A 14,654-nucleotide genomic window follows, 5' to 3' on the forward strand; every position below is an offset into this window, starting at 1 on the left:
TGATGATAGCTCACTGTAGCCTCGAACTCCTGGGCTCAAGGGACTCTCCCACTTTAGCTTCCTGATTAGCTGGGACTACAGCCACATGCCACCATGCCCAGCTAAGTTTTGTATTTTTTTTTTGTAGATACAGGATCTCTCTATGTTGCCCAGGCTGGTCGCCAACTCCTAGCCTCAAGCAACCTGTCCATCTTGGCCTCCCAAAGTGTTGGGATGACAGGCGTGAGCCACTACACTGGGCCCTTGTTATCAGTTTTTGATAAAGTAACATCTGCCTTTACAAAGTTCTGAAATATCTGAACCAATAACAAGTAGTAAGTCCAACAAAGGTACACAGTCCTAGATAATGCATGAATCCTTGTACGAGTCTGCTACTACACTGCACTACACAGCACCCTACTAAAAGGACATCCAGTAATCCCTTTTGCCTATTTCCAAGTCTTTGGATAACGTTTGGATAATTATCCAAGTTTTTGGATCATTGTTCTTAACACAATATAAAGTTATATTATTTTCCTGAATGGATCTGACTTACTGGCCTAATGAGTGGAGAATAGTAATCCTCACATTGATATATAAATACTGGGTGATGTGTTAGGCTCATTTGTGAGGTAAATAAATGGCTACTGTACCACCAACTTATTAGATTCAAATTTGCTCCTTGGCAGAATTTTAAATTATCACATGTCACAGACTTTTAAGTTGCCCAGGACCTGTCGAAACTGTAAATATTAAATCATTAAAATAACAAGAGTATAATAATAGTAGTTACAGTTTACTGATCCATACAATGTCGCTGGCACTCTGCTCAACTCTTCATATACATTATTTCTTTTAATTCTCCCACAGGTTATGGAGTATTTGTTCTAGTCAAAGTTCTTAGTGGCAAATAATACACCTTAGTCTGACTAGACCAGAAGGGTCTTCGTAGCTCATGGAACTGAGACCAGAGGGTCTTGGTAGCTCATGGAATTAGCTATCGAGTGACTCTAACATATTTTAGACTGAAGAACCAAGCTTGGGAAAGAACTAAAGGAAGCCAGGCATAGCTAAGAACATGCTAAGGATGCCATAGCTGGTGTCATCAGCATTGGGCACCACCACTGTAGCTCTGTGAATCACCCCTATCTACCTGTGGTGGTCAGCATCTGACAGAACATGCATAGGTCCCATGCCCATGCTACAGCCACCAGGGTCTGGGAAGACAGAATGCCTTTCCAGCTCCAGTAGTAAAGTATTAATGGGATTAGCGTATCATCCCCTCTCTGGCTTCTATAATAAATGATAACAATTCAAATACCATTCGGAAAGCTGGATCACCAAAATGACAAATGGCCCCCACAACATTATTATCCCCATTTTATACCTGTGAGGATAAGGACATATGTATAATGAGTGGTGGAACTTGGCTGTCAACCCTCTGGTCTGTCTGAACCCAAAGCCCACCCTCTTTCCACCATACCACGTTTCCTCATTATATACAATTATGTTGTACCTCAGTTGATTAATTCTTTGAAAATTTTGATCTACGTAATGCTTGTAACTTTTAAAAAGTCATTTTTTTAAATGTCCACATATCATCACAGAGGTCTTCCTTTAAATAAAGAATTCAGCTTGAGCATTAAAATTAAATTTATTTGTATAATTATGTTATACTGAGCACTTTTTTTTTTTTTTTTAGACTGAGTTTCACTCTGCCACCCAGGCAAAAGTGTAGTGGTGCGATCTTGGCTCACTGCAGCCTCTGCCTCCTGGGTTCAAGTGATTCTCCTGCCTCAGCCTCCCAAATAGCTGGGACTACAGGAGTGTGCCACCACGCCCAGCTAATTTTTTGTATTTTTAATAGAGACGGGGTTTCACCGTGCTGACCAGGCTGGTCTTGAACTCCTGACCTCAGATGATCCGCCCACCTCGGCCTCCCAATATGCTGGGATTACAGGCATGAGCCACTGCGCCTGGCCTATACTGAGCTTTGTGGGAATTTACTGATAATGTACATGCAGATGTACATGTAACATAAACAATGGCATGGCTTGGGATCCCTCTGAGGGAATTGGCCAGAAATGTTTCGTGTGTGTGTGTGTGCGTGTGAATATATATATCTATGTAAACAGCTTCATATTTTTGTATAAAGCTGCATTCCATTCTTGCTTTCTAGAAGGCACAGCCACCCCAGTATCTGGTCCAGGCACCCTTCTAGAGTAATGGAATGTGATTATAAATACTTTGGGCACTTAGTTGGTACAGAGCTGGTATGCTTGTTGATATGTTGTTATGGAAATTAGATAATTATGCCAATAGGTAATAATTTGCATGTGACACTGCACGTGTATATGTGTGTATTTGCGGAGAGAAGCCATGAAGTGAGTTCTTCTGGTTTCTATTCTTGACCTGCCAACTGAGTGAGTCACTGCTGAGTATCCCTTTAGTCAACATAAACCCTTAGTGCCCTAGTATATGACCTTCCTCTAGAATGCCCAGGAACTCAGGTAAAAGCTACTATTCAGGCATTTGAATGTTCAGAGCTCTCAATTTTTTTATCTTCAAAATGTATGGCTGGGTGTGGTGGCTCATGCCTGTAATCCCAGCACTTTGGGAGGCCAAGGGGTGGATCACTTGAGGTCAGGAGTTCGAGACCAGCCTGGCCAACATGGTGAAACCCCATCTCTACTAAAAATACAAAATATTAGCCAGGCGTGATGGCACACATCTGTGATTCCAGCTACTCAGGAGGCTAAGGCAAAAGAATCGCTTGAGCTCGGGAGGCAGAGGTTGCAGTGAGCCGAGATCATGCCACTGAACTCCAATCTGGCTGACAGAGTGAGACTCTGTCTCAAAAAAAAGAAACAACAAAAAAAAGGTAGTATAATTATTAAAGTCCCATATAACTTTGAGAAAAGACATTTGTCCAGTTTATCATCAAAGAAAGGGAAGGTTTTAGAGGTCAGAGTTTGGGGCAAAAACATGTTTAAAATGAAAGCAAACTCCATGCACTTTGGCTATCGAAGAATAGGGCTTGAGGAGAAGAACTTAAAAAGTAAAGATCAATATTCCCCCACCCAGCATTAATAATTTTGACATATCATAGTGAGGGGCTTTTTGCAAATCTATTCTTTCATATATTTTATATGAAAAGCTCCATTTGTTGTCATGGCTTTCTTAAATATGAATAAAAAAGAGATGGGAAATTTGCTTATTGTGCAGTATCAATAGCCTATCTTCACTAAGGTATATTTAGGAGGACATACAATAATAAGAATAGTCGCATTGCATGGCAGTGTGAAATAGACTAGTAATATATGAATGACATTCTCATTGTAAAAGAAATAAGCTGCTTGAATGTGTACGGAATAAACCAGGAACTAACTTGCCTAAATAGCCTTCTAAACAGTTGAGTTTCTTTTTAGTCCATTTCTATGTATTTCATATACACACAATGCATATGTACTGTCTCTAGTGTAAGCTCTCTCTAGCATAAATCGTGTCACCCCATAATCAGTGTTCTGTAACTCATGTTTTCATGTTGAATCGTGTACCTAAAAAGTCACATTTCTTAATCCTTCCTTTATGTTTTCTGGAGATTGCATCTTATTTTAGTAGCTCTTCCTCATGCCCATTTGACAATTTCATTTGATTTTAAAACTGAGGGCCTGTGTTCATCCATGAACACTTTAGAAAAGCAATCATTTAGAAAATGGTTGATTGCCTGCTGGCCTGGAGATGGGCTAAAGAGAGTGACTGGCTTGGTCAGAGGTCTGAGCCATCACCTGTTTGGCCTCCCATAGGTGTTCCTTTGAGCTTCAACTCTCTTTGGCCCCTCCCACTTCCTGCCCCAAAGTTGTCTTCACTGCTGGTTCTCACTCTCTTTCTGCTTCCCAGGGGACAACAGTGGTGCCCAGGTAAGAGGAAGGGGCCCAGGGTGGGGTGTAGGGAGCACTAAGAATATTTGTCTTTTTAGTATGTGACAGGGTCAGGGACTGGGCAGTCCCTAAATGTGAAGGTACAGGCAATTGAAATGAGAAATAACTGTTAATTTTTTTACTAATTCAGTTCAGTGGAGTCAAAAGAAAACTGGTTTTGGTGCTTTGGAAAATTGTTCAAGCATCAATTAATAGTCAAAACTGGTCAATTATCTAAATCTACCTTATCTTCCAAATCACAGGATATAGAACAAAAAAAAATTGCCTAAAAGGTGTGGTTAATTTTTTTTAATAGACCTTATTTTTAGAGCTCACAGTAAAATTGAGTAGGAGGTATGCAGTTAATTTTTGAACATTCAGGGCCTAATTCTCTAGTTGGTATATTAGCCAAATTCATTTTCTTCTTTTTGCTTTCTATTGTATTTTCCCCCTCACTGATTTTTGGCCCTTTCTGTAGCACCTGAAGATGGACAGGGGAGAGAAGAGAAGTGGGATTCCTTTAAAAAAATTTTTTTTAAATTTAATTTTTAGTTTAAAATTTTTTTTGAGACAAAGTCTCGCTCTGTTGCCCAGGCTGGAATGCAGTGGTGAAATCTCAGCTCACTGCAACCTCCGCCTCCCAGGTTCAAGCAATTCTCCTGCCTCAGCCTCCCAAGTAGCTGGGATTACAGGTGTGTGCCACCATGCCCAACTAATTTTTTGTATTTTTAGTAGAGATGAGGTTTTGCCATGTTGGTCAGGCTGGTCTCAAACTCCTGACCTCAAGTTATCCACCTGCCTCGGCCTCCCAAACTGCTGGGATTACAGGTGTGAACCACCATGCCTGGCCATTTTTTTTTTTTTTTTTGAGACCAGGTTTCACTCTTGTTGCCCAGGCCGGAGTGCAATGGTGCAATCTTGGCTCACTGCAACCTCTGCCTCCTGGGTTCAAGTGATTCTCCTGCCTCAGCCTCCCAAGTAGTTGGGATTAGAGGTATGTGCCACCATGCCTGGCTAATTTTTTGTATTTAGTAGACACAGGGTTTCACTATGTTGGTCAGGCTGGTCTCGAACTCATGACTTCAGGTGATCCACCCACCTCAGCCTCCCAAAGTGCTGAGATTACAGGCGTGAGCCACCATGCCCAGCCCATTTTTTTGTTTTTTTGTTTTTGTTTTTGTTTTTTTCAATTACAATGGAGTCACATCTTACAGGAAGGGTTAAGCTCTTAAGGAAGACCATGAGGTCAAAGTGCAATGAAAATTACTCTTGAAAATTTTTTAATGAGCCATAAGACCTGGGATACACCAAGTTTTTGTTGTTTTTGTTTGTTTGGGGCTATTTCTTTTCTTCCAGCATTGAAACAGACATTAAGTTTCTTCAAGTGAGCACTGGTTGAAATAATTGATTGGCACTTAGGGGCAGGAAGATAAGCACCTTTAACCAATAGACTCATATTCTGTGTGGGGAGATCAGGACCAGTTACATAATTTGCCAGGTCCAGTGCAAAATGAAAATGCAAGGCCCCCTTTCAAAAAGCACAGTATTAAGAATCTCAACACAACAGCAGCAATGTATTAAACCAAGCACAGGGCTCTTCCAAGGGTGGGGCCTTGTGCAACTGCCCAGACTGCACGAACATGAAGCCAGCCGTGGGAAAGAAGCTTGGAACATAATGAGAAGCTCAGAAACTCAGATAAACACAGGAAGAGAAGCCTCACAACTCCCATAGAGAGAAATAGGGGACAAGATCACTGGAAGTATTTAAATTATTCTCTTGTGTTCCTCATATTCTGTCCTAGATGAGTCCCGTATAGCTAAATTTGCATTACATTAAATCAGTACAATATGCAACTCCACTAGAAAAGTTATAAGGCTGAGAGGTTGCAAATCCAACTGTAATTACATTTTTAGATTTTTGTCAATGATTTATTATAATTTAAAACTCAGATTTCAGATGTGTAAAAAGAAAATGAGTATTTCTATTTCTTCATCGAACAAAAATTTTGATCTGCCCTTAGTCTTTTGCCAAGAGTGATAGACCACATTTAGTCTACCGTGTAATTTACAGGGAGAAAACAAACTGTATTACTGTGAGTTCTCTAAGTGGTTCAAAAAAGGTAAGTTAGAAAAACTAGGTATAATAATATGTCTTCTTCAAATAAAATGCTAATTATTTTACTTCTAAAGAGGTTGCCTTTTCAGATTTTGTTGTTTTTTTTTTTTTCCTCAGAAAGCCATAAACATAACCTGAGCAGGGAAGATTTTGTGTTATGACTGTCTGAGCCCTCTGAGCAACAATGTGATACAAGGCTCATTTTTGAGGGAACTGCCTTATATTTTACAGCACTCCATTTTTTCAAAGTGTTGTTTTTGTTTTGTTTTGTTTTGAGATGGAGGCTCGCTCTGTCGCCCAGGCCGGAGTAAAGTGGCGTGATCTTGGCTCACTGCAACCTCCACCTCCCGGGTTCAAGCGATTCTCCTGCCTCAGCTTCCAGAGTAGCTGGGATTACAGGTGCGTGCCACCACGCCCAGCTAATTTTTTTGTATTTTTAGTAGAGACGGGGTTTCACCATGTTAGCCAGGATGGTCTCGATCTCCTGACCTTGTGATCCACCTGCCTCGGCCTCCCAAAGTGCTTGGATTACAGGCATGAGCCACCGTGCCTGGCCCAAAGTGCTTTTATACACAAGTCAGGCCAAGGGCAGTTGGTCAGGTAATTCACAGAAGGGTTTTCAGATAGCAAGTTATTTAACATTAAAGTAACAGAAGATAGTATTTCCAGCATCTTTTCTTATCTCAGCTTGGTTCTCTGATGTTACCCCTGCCACTTCCACATCAAGGTTTGTACTAGCACATGTTGAAACTTGCTTTGACAAAAGCTGCTTCCTGGTGGCTTTGAGAGCTACATATCTGAACTTTAAAAGAAGTGTCATGCCTAGGATCAGGCAGCTGGTCACTCCAGTATAAAGGACAACTACCCTGACTCATGGTCACCTGCTCCAACTTATGTCATAGCTCAAAACAATACTTAAATCCTTACAAAGCTAACAAAGGAAGTAATGTTGCCATGTGTCATTGTCACAGAATTACCAGAAGTTTGGGGGATTTGGGTGTTCATCTTTCTATTGTGGAGTTTTTAGGGTGGTGATGGCAGTTGTGTGGTGGTTGTCATTTGGCAGGAATTGAAATTGGAGGCTTCTGTCATCCTGATTACTTATCCAACGAATGACACAAATAAGAGCATGTTTGTAGGGAAGAACTCAGGTGGGGACAGCACCTTCTATTTAATCTCTTAACCTGTATTATTAGGTTGTATATTTTAGGAGAAGAGAGGAAAGTGGCAAAAGGAGGCACAGATACAAATTTATACAGATCACCAGCTAAGTTTGGCCACAGTGGTTTGCCAAAGAGTTTCAATAACTAATACTTAGAGTGCTTACTGTGCACCCTGCTAAGCACTTCACATGCTTTATTTCACTTTATCCTCAAAATAACCCAAGGAAATAGCTATCATTGTTATCCCCAGAGACCAAGATCTCATGGATAGTGAATGTCAGAGCCAGGATTGGAACCATAGAGGAGTCTGTGTTGTAACCACTGAACAACTGACTTTCTACCCTGCTTTAAAATGTTGCCTGTTGTTTGTTGTTGTTGTTTTTGAACGGTGGTGGCCGATCTGCCTCCACAATCCAGACATAATTTCGGCACTAAACAGAAATACTTTAGTCTATACAAACTTCATGTAAGTAGTTCCTGCATGAAACTATTTCCCAAGTAATACAGCACCGATTTACACCTGGCAGAAGGCATAGTTTTGATGTGAACAGTTGGGGGAAGCTTGTTTCTCTACACCCTCAAGCACGCCCTCATGAGCAGCAGGCCAGACGGCACAGAGCCCTCCTGGGACTGGTTATTTACATTAACCAAGGTGGAAACTTCTCCCGGAGATAGGTGCTGCCAAGAACCCTAGAGGAAGTAAGACGCTTTATCTTTTGCACGCACACCAAGTCTTCAGAGGGCCTGGATGGGTGTGACTCCAAGTAGCTAATAGTCCCGTGCAGGTGCAAATCTGGACCCGTGTTTATGTGGAGGTGTAGACGCAACTGGAGATGACCCGGTTAGTGGCTGACGTGCGTGGGAAAGCCCACCAGCAGCGTTGTTGGTTGGGTTGTCTCTGTAAGTGTGGACAGTGTGTTGGTGGGCACCCAGTTCCGATTGCCCCGTCTAGACAGGGGTGTGCGGGCACTCAATGTTCCACGCGCGGCCGGGAGCTCGCAGTGTGGTCCACGCCAGTGCGCCTGGAAGCCCAGGGGATCTGTCCGGCACTCCACTGGAGGCTTGGCCCGCGGCTTCGCCCACCTCCCCAGAGCCCCGCTCAGCCCCCGCTCCCCCCGCTCGGCCCCCGCTCCCCCCGCTCGGCCCCCGCTCCCCCCGCTCGGCCCCCGCTCCCCCCGCTCGGCCCCCGCTCCCCCCGCTCGGCCCCCGCTCCCCCCGCTCGGCCCCCGCTCCCCCCGCTCGGCCCCCGCTCCCCCACTCGGCCCCGCCCCCAGTGCCCTGGCAGGCCCCGCCCCCAACGCCGGGCGCTCCCGTCGGCTCGGCGGCCTCAGTTCCGTAAACACTTCTCACCCCGCCCCCGGCAGCCCGGACCGCACCACTCGCCGCGCGGGGGAACCGTGCCCTCTCGCATCCTAAACACCCTCCCATCCGAGCTGTCCTCGGCCTCTCTGGTTCAAACTGACGAGACTGTTTCTCTAATAGGTTCAGTCTGTGAGCGCTCGGCTTTCGGAGACTGAAGGGCCCTGGATCCCCTTGCCCCGTCGCGCCGTCGTCCCCCCGCTATCCGGTTTTGTGATGGCCGCGCCGTGGCTGCCTCCCTAGAGTCCCTCAGGGCCCTTTAAATACCGCGTTGGGGGGGACGCTGGGGCTGGGGGGGTTTGTTGGGCTGGTGAGTTTTCGAGGTGACTGTGCTGTGCTCGGTGAGGGGACGCCCAGAGAGCCCTGACCCGGGGTCACTCCGTCGCCGTTCTCCTCTTGTCTACGTGCTGGACCCGGTGCGTATCCATCACGGGGGAGGCGTTGCCGGCTCGGAGGTGACCGGCCAGGTCCAACGGAGGGGACACCGCTGCAGCCCGAAGGCTCCCCTGCCCTATCTCGGAACTCCATCCTGGGATGGCGGGGTCAGGGGCCATCAAGCTCGGCTCCTAGTTCATGTCTTCCCACTCCGCGTCCCCTTGTTTGACCTCGAACTGCCGTCCCGCGTGGGAGCGGGGAGCGGGGCACCGAGTGGCCGCCCCGCGTGTCGGGGTGGACACGGACTTCGGGCCTCGGAGGCCGCTTCGCCGCTGTTTAAATCCTGCTGGACAGGTACCAGCGGCATCCCGCCATCAGGGGCCCAGGGCACCCCCTTCCCCCACACTCCTCGGCCGGGCTGGAGTAGGGAACTGAGCCAGGGTAGAGGCCGGGCGGGCCCGGCAGCGTGTGTTTGGGATTTGTTGCCGTGGTTTCCCCGGCACTCAGCTCTGCCTCCGCCGTCCCCTCCCCCAAGGGTTTGTTTTGACAGGAAACCTGGTGCTGCTGGAGGGGAGGGGCGGCCAGAGGACGTGGGCGAGGTCGTGCAGACTGCTGCTGCGTCCCCTTGCCGGGACCTTTGGTTAAGGGGAAGAGGTGGAGAAATGCCGATTGGGCCTGGGCTCGAACGCTGGACCCTCAGGTGTTGCTTGTGCTTCCCAAAGCTGCTACTGTAGGTGGCACCACTGGGGGTAATAGCAATGATTTGAGGTGGCACATGGATGAACATAGTTACTTGTTTTCTGTCCCTGTTAATACAGTTAATACAGATATTAAGAAAATCTGTTCCATTAAGTAAGCAGTTTCACAATGATAGAGTTTCCTTTTAAAATAAATATATTTAAATGCAAAAATCTAGTCGAGATAGAGACGCGGTTACTAAATTATAGTACAGGTAAGGAGGGCGACGTAGAAATAGTCATGAAGAGTGGCACTCAAACGACTTAAGTTTGGGAAATCTTAGATGGTTGTCCTGCTACCTTAACTGTGAAGAAACTGGACAAGTTGTCCTTGTCCCCATTGGGCGTCTCAGCACCCATGGTCACCAGCCCAGTCAGGGACTTTGCTCTTCTTACCTGCCAACGGATAATGAGTTTATCTCAGTGGTTCCCACTTGAGGAGGCTCCCTGCCGTGGTCCTTTTCCTCTCTTCTCTAGGGATTTCATGCATCACCCTGACAGCCAGTGGAAGTTGCCTGATTTGAAGAGGCCCAGGGCCGAAGATACCCAGTCATGTGTGGAAGCAGCTTCAGTGCCATTTTGTGAGAGGTTGAGGGCCCCAGAGAGGGAAGCACAGATATTAAAACAAAACAGACCAGCAAGTGTGGGAGGAGTGCTTTCAAATGTGAAAAGTGCCAGGAATCCTTCTCCCTGATGCTGTAATGCCACGTGTAACGTGAACATCTGCTTTGTAGACAGTGACTGGCTTGTTGGCTTTTATCTAGCTCTTTGTTGGTTCTAACTTGATGAAGACCAGTATTGTCTAGATGAATGGTGTGGGCCCCTATCCCTCTGCTCTATGGTTTTTGCTTTGCTGTGGATGAATAACTTTAGCGCTGCTATTTAAGACTGATTCTAAAGCAGCATTTTGCAGAAGATGGAAATTTTTCACATCATGTGCAATTTTTTTCTTTAGAGCCCAGACTTAGTCCTCTGACTCCCTTCCCTTTACTACACATATGTGAAGGCTTGTCCTTGCAGCTGACCTCGATCTGGTGTTGAAGGATGGTACACACTAGAAGTTTCTTGACATTTCTTTTTTGCGTGAGCTAACCTTAACTGGATGGGTTCAATTCCTCAAGGCCCTGCTGGGTAATCTGAATATTTCACTCCAAAATGTTTATGACTGTAAGCAGTTAACCTTTTTGCTAATATGTGGGGTTTAACTAGGGATTTTGCGGTGCATAAAGAATGGCTCCCTCCTAGAGGATTTTCTGTCACTGTAGCGGGGTGGTGGAGAATTGTTTTGGGTGACGTACTCCTTCAGTGATGCCCTTCACAGAATAGCACTTGAGCAGCCATACCAGGATAAGATCAGCTTGCTACCACATGTGCAAGTGTCCACATGGTGATGGGTAGATGGATTTGGCAGAGTGGGAGTGGAAAGAATGAGCAGCACACCAAATTTTCTCCAGCCAAACTGGAGTGGTAGAGAGCATGGGTTTTACGGATCCGCTTCCTGGATTTGAGTTGTGCCTCTACACTGCTGTGAACCCTTGGGCAAGTAACGCAACCTCTCTGGGCCTCAGGATCTTATTATAAAATGGGGATAATACTGATACATTAGCTAACAAGGTTATAATGAGGATTCAAGGAGATAAAATATATAAAGAACTTATCATAGAAGTTATTGAGTGCTTATTACTACCTCAATAATAAGCACCGAATTACTGTTAGCTGTAATTGTTGTTATTTGCTACACGTGAGTTTCTTTAAGCTCCTGGAACTGTGGGTCTTTGCTAGTTTGAATTTTTGGTGCCTTGCAAATGCACTGAAGTAGGCACTGGGAATTGGAGAGGAGAGTCATCGCTTCCACCAGCAGCTTAAAATCTAGTGGGAGACAGATATGCACACAAGTGTAGTACTGTAAGTGACTGCGTAATGGGAATATGAGTAATGTGAGTGAGGCAGAAAAGAAGGAAAACTCAAGGTGTCTTATGAATAGGAGTGTGGCGTAATTAGTTCATGCAGCTGTACTCACTGAGCTCCTGCTCTGGCCCTAGCGGTGTTCTAAGCTCTAGCTGGCTCATTAGATGCAGTGAGTGTAGCTATCAGGGAAGGTTACCTCGTGGTTGGTGACATTAAATTTCAAATCTGAATGACAATAGGGAGCCAACCACAAGGAGATCAGGGAGAGGAACATTTCAGGGGGAGAGAATAGCAGGTATGAGTTCCCCGAAATAGGAAGTTTGGCGTGTCTGAGGAACCCAAAGAAGATCATGAAGGGTTAGTGGGAGAACACTGCAGAATAAGGTGGGCAGAGTTAAGATCACAGAGGGTTGTAAACCATGGCCCAGAGACTTAGGAAAAGGGAACTCACCTAGGGATGAACTCTTAAAAAGGATTATCTATTTTGCCTTTTCTGTTGGTCTCTGGCCTATTTCCTGTTTTATTCTTTAGGCACTGTTCAAGAAGGACATCAGGACAAGCTTGACTGTCTAGAAGAGTTCTTGTAATAGAGTGGTATTTAAGCTATCACAGCAGTGGGCACAATCAAAATTTCAAAACTGCAAGAGGTTGGACTGTTCTGAATTTGAATCTTGAAGTTTCAGTTCAGCCTGTCATCTTCTCTTTTAACCTTCTATTTGGAAATACTTTCAAACTTACAGATAAAGTCGTGAGAATAGTATAAGGAATACCATGTTGTCTACCTTTTTCTCAGATTCACCTATTAAGATTTTGCTCTATGTGCTTTATTATTTTTTCTCTCTTTCATTTGAATCATTTGAGAAAAAGTTGTATATGTCATGGCCCTTTATTCCTAAATACAAAACCACAGTACATTTCAACTTCAGTATATTTAACATTGGATAACAGACAGTAGATTCAAATATTGTTAACAGTGCTATTGATTGACTGATACTGTCCTTTACAGCATTTTTGCTTCAGTATAGGATCCACTCTAGGATCACCTATTGCACTCGGTTATCGAGTGTTTTTTTTTTTCATCTGGAACATATTCTCAACCTTTCTTTGTTTTTTATGACATTACATTTTCGGAACTTGTAACTTCTTTTAATAAGAATAAAATAATAGTTGACATCCGTCAGGCACTTACTAGGAGCTTAAGTACTTGACAGATACTATTTCAGTTAATCTTCACAACACTTCTACAAGGTGGATACTATTATTGTCCCATTTTACAAATGGTAAGTTCTTTGTTTCTAGTCAGTAAATAATCAAGAGGAGCCGGGATCAAGAACCCAGTCCACCTAGCTCCAGAGACAATGTTCTTATGGCTTCAGTGACATGTATTATCATCAGTGTATCTTTGCAGTTCTGAACCAGTGCAGAACTATTTGCAGATAGAGTTGCTGCAGAAAGGAAATCAGGAAGTAAAGCTGCACACGAGCTGAGGAATCACAAGCAAATTAAAAACCAATCTCCTCTCTATCTGTAGTGAAATACAGCACTAGCCCCTTCAAGTCCTTGTACCCATTCACACCTCTTAGATGTCAGTAGTCTTACTACCATTCATTTATTCAACAATAAATATTTGAATAAATATTTGAATGCTTGCTGCATTCCAGTGATTGGTCTCAGAAGAAATGACATTATATTTATTATCACAAAATGATGGAATAATACAATCAAAAATGTGAATATGACAGTACTTTTCTTTGAATAGTGACCTGGTATCATGTTGGAGGCTTTGCTTGGAGTCATCTTCAGTCTTTTCTGTTGACTTTACCTTTGACCAGTGATTAAATCCTCCAGGTATGATGAGATGTGATGTTTCTGAAAAGTTGTTTGATTTACTTGTGAGTTGCAGTGGCGAAGGTTAGGTAGATCTAGGTTTGCATAAGGTTTGCATCATTACCTTTCTTAAAGATACAGCCTGGTTTCATTATCATCAGTCTAAAGGATAATCCAAAATAGTTTTTAAAGCAATCTAAATATCCTCAGTGCCTTTTGAATCAAGTAGGTTTGTCCCCAGGTGACTTACTTGGAAACTCAAGACCGAGAAAGGTAAGAGCAGGTATGAAGGAACTTGCGGAAGACCATTCACACAGTGATGGGCCATTCGCTTTTGGTTTTTGTCTGTCAAACAAGTGTCAAGAGTTCTGTTCTATGTTAACTACCAGCCTTGTTTGTCTGTTGAAGAATATGGTGTTATCCTGACATAAAACTGTTCTTCCCTCCAGGGTGTTTAATTCCTGAGGCAATGATATTAACAAAAAAAAGCAAATAATAGAAAACATTTGTATACTGTTTACTGTGTCAATGACTGTTCCAAACACGCTGCATGTATTGGGTACCTGAAATCTCACACCAACCCTATGAATTAGGTATTCTTAGTAAGCCTATATGAGGAAACAGACAACTTTTTAATAGAGTAATAATGGGCATTTTGGCTTCAAATACAGGTTTCTGTTTGGATACACTAAGGCCCAGTTGTAATGTGGAGGCTTCTACCCACTAAACAAGAGTTTCTAAACATTTTGAAGCTTTTAAATTTTCCATTGCGGCCCCTGTGCCAGGAACTCTACCTCCAGTGAATTGCTGGAAGAAAGTGTAGTTTCACATTGTTAAGCATGACTGCCATAAGCACATTTAATTTCTCAGAACTTCTAGTGATGCCTCATGGAACTCTGGGTTTGGAGCATCATATATTCCTTGCTGAGAGAAACCTTATGACTGGCCCAACCTCTCAGAAAAATGTGCATAAAGTCACACGGCACATTAATGATGAACCCAGGCCACAAACCCTGGACTCCTGACTCCCAATTATTTTAATCTTTGCACTTTTCTGCCTTGTTAAACACAATTAAGAAACCTACCAAGTGTGCTATCCAGCTAAAGTAGAAAAATGAAATGGACAGTTAAAACTATTAAGCTAGTTCATAAATTCTCATGGCTGGAAGCTCTTATTCACTTTCACTTGGAAAAACAGCCAGAGCTCATTTGAGGGCAACGTAGTAGAGAAAAATTAAGAGCAGAGCATGCATAGCACAGCAGTTACATT

General features: G+C 43.9%; 1 protein-coding gene across 7 annotated transcripts in view; it reads left to right on the top strand.

The window, feature by feature from the left end:
* The first annotated feature begins 7,851 nt into the window (after positions 1 to 7,851).
* TCP11L2 (t-complex 11 like 2) overlaps positions 7,852 to 14,654 on the top strand; it is a 47,268-nt gene continuing 40,465 nt past the window's right edge. For 2 of the 7 annotated variants that reach the window (XM_016924098.4, XM_054663491.2), the window contains exon 1: positions 8,745 to 8,953. The gene's annotated coding sequence lies outside the window, so the exon portion shown is untranslated. Of the gene's footprint in view, positions 8,020 to 8,575; positions 9,267 to 14,654 lie in introns of those variants that run through there. The other 5 variants (XM_063787082.1, XM_063787087.1, XM_016924099.4 and 2 more) reach the window with 5 other exon arrangements.

This window comes from Pan troglodytes, chromosome 10, assembly GCF_028858775.2.
Source record: "Pan troglodytes isolate AG18354 chromosome 10, NHGRI_mPanTro3-v2.0_pri, whole genome shotgun sequence".
Lineage (NCBI taxonomy): Eukaryota > Metazoa > Chordata > Mammalia > Primates > Hominidae > Pan > Pan troglodytes.